The sequence below is a fragment of the Miscanthus floridulus genome, chromosome 18 (assembly GCF_019320115.1).
Source record: "Miscanthus floridulus cultivar M001 chromosome 18, ASM1932011v1, whole genome shotgun sequence".
Taxonomy (NCBI): Eukaryota; Viridiplantae; Streptophyta; class Magnoliopsida; order Poales; family Poaceae; genus Miscanthus; species Miscanthus floridulus.
The window spans coordinates 22,480,061-22,489,292 of record NC_089597.1 but is presented as its reverse complement, the minus strand read 5'-3'; positions in this window follow the sequence as shown (position 1 = coordinate 22,489,292).

The following is a 9,232-nucleotide window of genomic DNA, read 5'->3' as shown; positions in this document are numbered from 1 at the left end:
GGCGGCCGACGCATGGTTGTGCTGCTGGGTGCGCGCTGGTATCGAGGTTTCTAGTCATGATCCATTGCCGAACTGCACTGATGTGTTATTTTCATGTGAACTCTTCCTTGGTTATCTCTCCATATCTTATCGAAGATACATATATCAGACCGAAAGTAGTAGAGCTTCCTTTTGAAGTCACAAAAAGGATAACCTTTGTAGAACTGGTCACCGACATAAACATTAACAGACTACAAGAGGTGGTAGACAAGTGACTCCACTTGGCTGTCCCTATAATGATGTCAGTCATCTAGTGAGCAACTTATGTTGTCCCTGTTGGATCAGAAAGGTACCCAACACTTAATGTTGGACAAGTTATCAATCTAATGATAATGGATGGCGATATCATGTGGTGTAACAGGTCATCGGGTGCTCATGAACCTCCCGTTCAAGTTCTTGATCTGTAGGTGCATGATGGTCATACAGTTGAAATCAACCATCTCTAGTGTGACCCCTTGTCTACTGACTTCGATGGCGGCCATCTGTTATGCGTCAATCACAACTATGTTGGCAAGAGTGAAGATTTAGAACTTTTAGTGTTGAGAGACAACTGATTAGTTACTAGTAGGAAGCTTAACCTCCGGCTAGGTGATAACTTTTTGCTAATTATGAAGGCCAGAGCTCGCAAAACAATGTTAAGCAAACGAACAGCAAAACCGGTCATCGATGCTAGTACTGCTTCCTTCTCCAAGCCCTATGTTGTCAAGTCAAATCTATCTTGGACAATCACACAGATAGTGCTGGATGCTATATCAGCTAAGTAAAGAGCTAGAGAGAGCACGTTCCTAGTTTCGTTCAGCATCGTTATGTATATGGTGCTATCAAAGGATTGTTCTGGACTCTATTGGATGAAGTGCCAGAGAATATTTAGAAATGGTTCCTTATCTATATAGGGATGCCCTCCATGTGGAGTAATGCTTCGCGCCCTGTGAAAATAGCCCACAAGTCCAATGCTTGTGCATCGTCAAGTTGGTGTCTAGATCAACGGCAGAAATTGTTACCTAAGAAACATGTCAGGAAGACTATAGCCTCCATCTTCAGCTAGAAAAAGGCTGTTGCTGCTATGAGAAAGATTATAGAGTGCGACACCTCAATGTGTGAAGCAAAGAAAAGAAAGAACACGAAATCTGTCCAGATTTTGTGGCACTAAACCGGTTATCTTCAAGCCGGCGATTAGTGACTCAAACGAAGTTGGATTTACTCCAAACTTGGTGATCTCATTCTTTGCTTAGGACCCTTCAATGTCTTAAGTTAGTTTGAGTATTGGTTGAGTAAAACATCGGATTTGAGAGATATCTTGTCGGCTCGGTTTGCTGCCATTTCAGAACAGAGCAGTTTTGGTCGATGAATTGTTTGGATGGTCAAACGGTGTCCGGTTGAGTTGAATTTTGGTGGGTAGTTAGAAGACCCATGGATCTACATGCCCACCAAAATTTGTGCATATTGGAGCAGTAGTTTGTGAGATATGAATAGAAAACAAAAGGGTATAGAATCTACAATTTCGTTGTGACTGCGATCATCCTTTCCATTAGACGGTTGTGTTTGTAATTCATGCCAAGAAATTACAACTTGTAGATGTCTTGCTGTTAGACAACCCTCCATACCCTTGAGAAGACTAAGTGCAACTCCTATGTGCCTTGCTTTTGCCCTCTTAGATCAGCAATGCATGAGCAGTCAAGGTGTTCTATAAGTCAAATTGTGCCCTTGCAATTCAAAAGTAATTGGAAAGGTGTCAAACCGTAGATTTTTGGATTATGGTTTTTGAGATATTGATTGGCCTAAGAATGGAAGCCTCGACGTCAAATATAGTTTAAGAAAGCTGGTTTTGCTACAATGCAAGTCAACCCAACTTGTTGTGCAACTGCACCCCGAAGGCAAATTGTACTTAACCTGCTTGGTAGTGAACTAGTCCCTAGTTTTGTAATTACTTGCAACTTGTGTTGTCCTCCAAGCCTCGCTAGCATCCTTCTGCATCAATGGTTCTCCAATACTGACATGCCTAAGGTGTCTTCCATGTGTTTTCCCAAAGGGTTGCCTCAGATACAACTCAGATAACTGTTGCCATTTGGATACGAGAATTCCCTTAAATAATGGTCATCGAAAACGCTGAGTCAACAGAGTCAGCTATCACATTCACCGCTCACTCAACTGGCTCAGGTAATACAGTATTGTTATCAGAGAAAGAGCACTGCACACATGGAACATTATGTAGCTTTCCATCAGTTGACATATGAGTGAGTGCACCGCTACAACTAGTTTGGATATTGGTTAACTAGCTTCTCATGCCCTCAAAGGATGTTTACCCCATCTTTGATCACATCCTTTACAAAAAGTTGTGCTCAAGCCACTTTAATAGAGAACTGCTTTTCAAACCTTATGAACAAATATAGCACCGTTGCAAGGAATATCCTTCAACCGACTGCGATCTAGTGCAAAGTCCATAAGTTCTGTGCTATATCCACTAGGGAAGTAGATGTTACAAGTATTTAGTATACACTTGTATCACTCTTCGTACATCGAGGACGAAGTACGTAGGACAGTGCTATCTTGGATTCCTTCCAATGTAACAATGCTTTCTGGACGCCGAAGAAGGAAATTCTTCAGACAACAGCTTACGACAAAGAGCAAGTATCAGAAAGTGTCGTGACCAAATTAGCCTCTCTGATACTCCGAAGTTAAGTAGCCTAATGCTATCATTGATGTTGGAAACTGGATGACATGTTTCTCTTCCCTTAAAAGTCTTTCGCATCGAATCTCGGGACATGATTCCTTTAAGGGGGGAGGGCTGTAACACCCCAAGTGTTTGTCACTAGTTAAGCAATGGGTTTAAGCTTAAACATGACAGATTAAGTGAAGGTGAAGATGCCAAGGTCCAACCTATAGAAATGAGCCCCAACCTAAACTTGGATATTGCACCCTTGCTTTACATATATGCCCTTTTCAAGATATATGCTTGGCTGGTGTTATGAGAATATCTTCATGTGTCTCACATCAATACCCATCTATATTGATCCATGGAAAAGTTTCATAAAGTTTGGAATCAAAAAGTCACATGAAATGATAAGTTATATCCTTGTTGGAATGATTTTACTAAGTGCTTGAATTGCACTATTAAGTGAATGAGAGCATGAGATGTCAACCAAACCTTGCAACCTTGCTAAAATGACTCTAGATGAATTCTACAACAAAAGTCATGAAAGGTTCATGTTGGGCAAATGCCAAGAAAACACTCCAATGGATCAAAAAGGATAATTTAAGCTCCATCGTGATCCTACTTTGGTCAAAGTAGAACAGTAGGTTCTATACCAGTTTTGAGGTTGGACCTTAAATGAAAGTTGTAGTCCATATCATGTAGAACAAACTTTGTTTTTGGACCAAGAGCTAGATCAACTTGGAAATAAGTCAAACAGAGGCTCGAAGTTGGAACCTGCTGCTGATTTCAGCACTTAGAAATATTCTAAGTCTGAAATTCATCGACAACGGCAAGTCGACAATGTTTGTGAATTTTTATCTTCAAAATTCATATGGTATCTCAATTGGATTCCTTAAGATGAGTTGAAGTACCTTTCATGGTGGAAACAATAAATCAAGTCTCAACAAATTTGGAGTTTATTTGGATCTTCAAAAATACTCTCCAAAAACAGCAAAAGTTACGTTGTCACTTATCGGACATTGACACGTCGGCATTCCGCGTTCTCCAAATTTTGTTAAGCAACTTGATTTGGTACCAAAACAAAAGTTGGAGTTTACATCTTGGTGAAGAGCATACAAAAAGTTGGATTTAGTTTGAAGAAGTTTTGACCACCGAAAGCGAGTTTCCGTGACTACCGTCAAGGTGTTGACACTGCTGTTTTGGCATACATTTATCTTCTAATATGTTTTGCTAATGGCTGAACCCCCTTAATGAAAAACGTAGAGCTTCGTGCGGGCTTCGATCTTCGTATTTGGCCCATGTCCTGATTCGGCCCTGATCCAGCCCAAAGCGCCGCCCACCATGCCCCGTTCGTCACCCGCCACGTGCTCGACGTAATGGGCGCGTGTCCAGGGCGTGGCCACCATGCAGGGCAACAGCGCCCCACCTCCCTGCTCTATGCCAACGCGCGTCCTAGCACCTCTGCGCTCTCTTGAATGGACGCCCGAGCCTCCCCACTCCTCCTCCCTCGCGCACGCACTCGCCCTCCTCCACTCTGCTGTCGTGGGTGCCATGCCATGGCCATGGCCGCCATTGCCGCCGAGCGAAGCTCGAGTTCCCGCTGCTGCTCATGCCAGGCTGCAGCCGTGCAGCCACACCGCTGCTGGCCGAGCCAGGCCCCGGCACAGCCACTGCTCCCCTTCGTAGCCAGCCGGGCAAGTCCCTGAGCTCGCGCCCACTGTGCAGTTCGCTGCCGTAGCTGCATGTCAGTGGTTGTACGTGGTCGGGCCACTGCAGGCCACCGCGGTGCGATCTGAGGCTACCCACGGGTGTGCGCGGGTCCCTCGGTGCTTCCCCACCACTCGCCGCCGCTGGCGAGCCCTTCTCCGGTCGCCACCGACCGAATCCCCGACGACCTCCCTGCTATGATTCGCGTCAGGGACCTTGCCTTCAAATTTGAGAAAAGGAAAGGTCCTAACTGCGAAGTCAGTGACTCATGTGAATAGTGCCTTAAGGACTGATTTGTAATTATTTTGCAGGAACTTTGGAAATTCATAGTAAATCGTAGAAAATTCGTAAAATAGTAAATGTGGACTTTTTGGAATCCTTGTGAAATTCTCTATGTACTAGGTCAATAATATTACATGTTTTAGTTTAAAGGTTTAGCTGTAAAAATAGATTTAGGCAGTTAGGTTCTTAATGCTATTCATGTCTTGTTCTTTTTATAACTGCAGTTATTTTACTCAAATAAATGTGAAATTTTTATGGAGTGTTACTGATGTGATTAGTGATGTCTGGTAAAAATTTCAGTATTTTAGGCTTGATAGTTTAAGATCTATAAAAATAACAAATTGCCTGTATTGCCTTACCCCTATTCTGAATAGGCCTGCAAGATTAAATTAATTGGCCTAGTTAGGTTATGAATAATGACTTTGTGATAATACATGAGTTGTAGTACTTTTATTAAGCTTTTCAAAAAGCTAAATATCATGATTTTTGGTTAAGTAGATCTTGAGTTATGCTTCCTTAAATATCAGTGGCTGTTTCTGCCCAAACTCTGACAGGGTTACCTTGTTGGTATTGTGGGGCCTTCTTAATAGTAGAATTTGCTTTAGGTATTTACAAGAAAGTTGTTTAGAATTTGATAAGCTTTCTAAAAAGTCTAGAACCACATTTATTGGATATGTATAACTCCATTTATAGCTGTTTAAAGTGGCATGTCAGTTTCTGTCTATGTTTTGGACAGAGATGCAATTATTGGATTAATTGACCCTTCTAACTGTAGAATCATCTGAAGATTATAATAAGAAAGTTGTAGATAACTCACCTAACTAGCTTGTGTTAAATTTTCATGGCATGTGGCCAAGTAGTTTGTGAGTTATGACTGTTCTAAGTTGGTCTTCAGAAATTGTAGCTTTCTGGAATTTCTGGACCAGCCTTAATAAATGTGCCTGTTTAACCTTGTTAACTTTGGAATCATGCTGATAGGTTTAAATATGAATTGTAGACAATTTCATAAGATTTCCAGAATGTCTTCTTGCAAGTCATTTGGATTTGTGTAACTCCAGTTATAGCTAAATCTTGTAGCTGCTGTTTGCATGTCCAGAAATTGGCAGATTCCAATTATAGTGTTTGCTTGTATATTGTTAAGTGTGACTTATGCCTTGAATGATGACTGAGTTAGAGCACCTGAGATCTTGGGAAATTTGTGTCATGCTTGGTGTTGTCATCTTCTTTGCTATCGTGGGATGATAAATTGTGCGATATTTAAAGTAGACAATGCGAAGTGCTTGTGCATGTTAATGTAACCTTGTGCTTGTCTTACTTACTGCATGCGATGCATTGTCTATTGCATTTCCATGTATTCATACACTTGCATCTTGCATCTCATCTAGGTGCGCTAGATGAACCACGTGAAGGATGAGATGTTGGAGCCAAACCCGAAGACAGCGTTTGGTGGATCTATCCCGAAGATGGTGAAGTAGTCAACAGTTAGCAGCCACTACTAGAGAACAGACTTTAGAACGATGTCTCAATTTAGCATTAGTCTCGGTATTTTTTTTTTTTTTGCCCCCGGGACTAAAGGACCCTTTAGTCCCGGTTGGTAATACCAACCGGGACTAAAGGTCCGTGCCCAATGGTCGTCCGCGGGGCAGGCAACCGGGACTAAAGCTTTTAGTCCCGGTTTGGGTGATGCCCCCGGAATAAAGATTAATCTTTAGTCCCGGTTTGGACCCCTAACCGGGACTAATTATTCCGGCCTATAATTCAGCTCATTTCTTTCTCCCCGAGCCCGAGCCATTCCATTCAAACTCACTGCCTCTGTTCTTCAGCTTGCTGTTGTTCTTGCTCTCTCCCCCTCCATTGGTGTTGCTCTTCGATTTTGGAGGTAACAAACTTAATCCTCTTATGTTTTATCAGTAGCTTATCTCATTTTGCGATGTAGATGCATGTGTAACTTTATATGTTGGACTTTATTATGATTTTATATGTCATTTTTAGCTCAAAATGACATGATGATTTGCATATATGTTTGGATAAACAAAAGTTAAATTAGTTCATCAAATGAAATAAAATACTTAGAAATCATGCATTTTATTTTTTAGAATTAAATTTTCCATGAAATGAAAAACTTAGAAAATAGTTAGAAAATTGTAGAAAATCCGTACTAGTTGAACTTGCGGACCGTGTTCAGGTCGGCGAGCATGTTCTCTGCCGAGCGGTAACGGACGTCAAGGAGGAGCTTTGATTCTACGAGGGAGAGCGGCAACGGTCGTGGAAGACCGTGTTCCCTTTCTCGTAGAATCGGAGCTCTTCCTTGGCCAAGTACGGTGCCGTCCGGTGGAGAAATGCTCGCCGAGTTGATCACGTAAGCAGGGTCAACTAGTACGGATGGTTATTTTTTGAAACATGTTTTTGAGCTATAATTTGATGGATATTTGATAACTTCAGACCTATAAATATCATCTACAAATGTTACTATCCTCGGCAACCTAAACGTCCGTGAGCTCGCCGATATCGAGCAGGTCACTTAGAATTATTTTTTCCATGAAATGAACTACTTAGAAATCATGCCTTTTTTTTAGAATTAAATTTTCCATGAAATGAAAAACTTAGTAAATAGTTAGAAAATTATAGAAAATCCGTACTAGTTGAACTTACGGACCGTGTTCAGCTCGGCCAACATGTTCTCTGCCGAGCGGTAACGGACGTCAAGGAGGAGCTTTGATTCTACGAGGGAGAGCGGCAACGGTCGTGGAAGACCGTGTTCCCTTTCTCGTAGAATCGGAGCTCTTCCTTGGCCAAGTACGGTGCCGTCCGGTGGAGAAATGCTGACCGAGATGATCACGTAAGCAAGATCAACTAGTACGGATGGTTATTTATTGAAACATGTGAAATCCGTACTAGTTTTGTTTAAATATATCATTTTAGAAAATATGAAATTTACACTAGTTTGCAAAAATAAGTATAGAAAGTAGATGACAACTGGTACCGGATCCTCGGCCTCTCGTTCGGTTGCGAAACGACTGAGGCCAGAACTCCCTCTCATTATCTGCGGCAAGTGTAAGCAGAAGATTGTGATGGAGTACCGAGTCGAGAGACAGGGACCCAACAAGGGTCGTGTTTTCTACAAGTGCCCGGATCGCGATGTGAGTTTCTTACGCATTTTATAATTATGGCTAATTGACCTGCTTTTCTTGAATATTTTTGACTAAATATTTTTTGGCTTTAATTTCAGTGGGAGGGCAATGAATGCGATGGTTGGTACTGGGAGGAAGATTATGCTACATACGTGTAGAATTTGGGTGCGCTTGAGGTAGCGGCTGTTGCTAATGAGGCAGTGAGGCAGTAGGAGAAGCTTATTAATATTCAACAGAAGAATGATTTGTCTATTTTAGTTGCGTATGATCACGAAATAATTATGTTACTGAAGTGTATTGTAGTTTTAGTTTGTTTAGTGATAGTTGGGATTGCTTACGTTGTAGCCAGGCTTAGTTAATTAATCAACCGTGTGTGTGTCATTTATGTTGTGTAATAAAATACTTAATTATGTTCAAGGTTTTCATAATTTGTCGTGTAATACAGATTATGTCACGCCATTGGATGTACAATGCCGATCGCCACTCCCAAGACTTTATTGAGGACTTGCACTATTTCTTAGGTGTGGCCGAGGCAAATAAGCGGGATGGTTTCATGTGCTGTCTATGTGCCCTATGTAAGAATTTAAAGGAATATTCAAGCTCAATGAGTCTTCATTCACATTTGCTTAAGTCAGGTTTCATGTCAAACTATATATGTTGGACTAAGCATGGAGAAAGCGGGGTCATGATGGAAGAAGGTGAAGGAGAAGATTTAGACATTGATGACATTATTGCTCAGTATGGTGCCTTTGATGATACTACAATGGGGGGAGATGAAGAAGTGGTAGCGGTAGAAGATGATCTCGGTGATGCTCTTAGCGATGCCATTCGTGATGCACAACAAGAATGGGAAAGTGAAAAAGAGAAAGTTAAGTTCGAGCGCATGCTTGAGGATCATAGGAAGTTGCTATACCCAACGGTCAAAGAGGGGCAAAAAAAGCTGGGTACAACACTGGAATTGCTACAGTGGAAGGCAAAGAATGGTGTATCCAACAAGACATTTGGGAATTTATTGAACCTCATAAAGAAGATGCTTCCGAAGCCAAATGAATTGCCCACCACTACGTACGAAGCAAAAAAGGTTGTCTGCCCTTTGGGATTAAAAATCCAAAAGATACATGCATGTCCTAATGACTGCATCCTCTACCATGGCAATGAATACGAGAATTTGGATGAATGCACGGTATGTAAAGCATCGCGGTATAAGATTAGGCGCGATGATCCTGGTGACGTCGAGGGTGAACAACGTCCTAGAAAGAAAATCCCTGCCAAGGTTATGTGGTATGCTCCTATAATACCACGCTTAAAACGTTTGTTCAGAAATAAAGACCATGCAAAGTTGTTGCGGTGGTATAAAGAAGACCGTAAGGTAGACAATATGCTGAGACACCCAGCTGATGGGTCCCAGTGGAGAGCGATA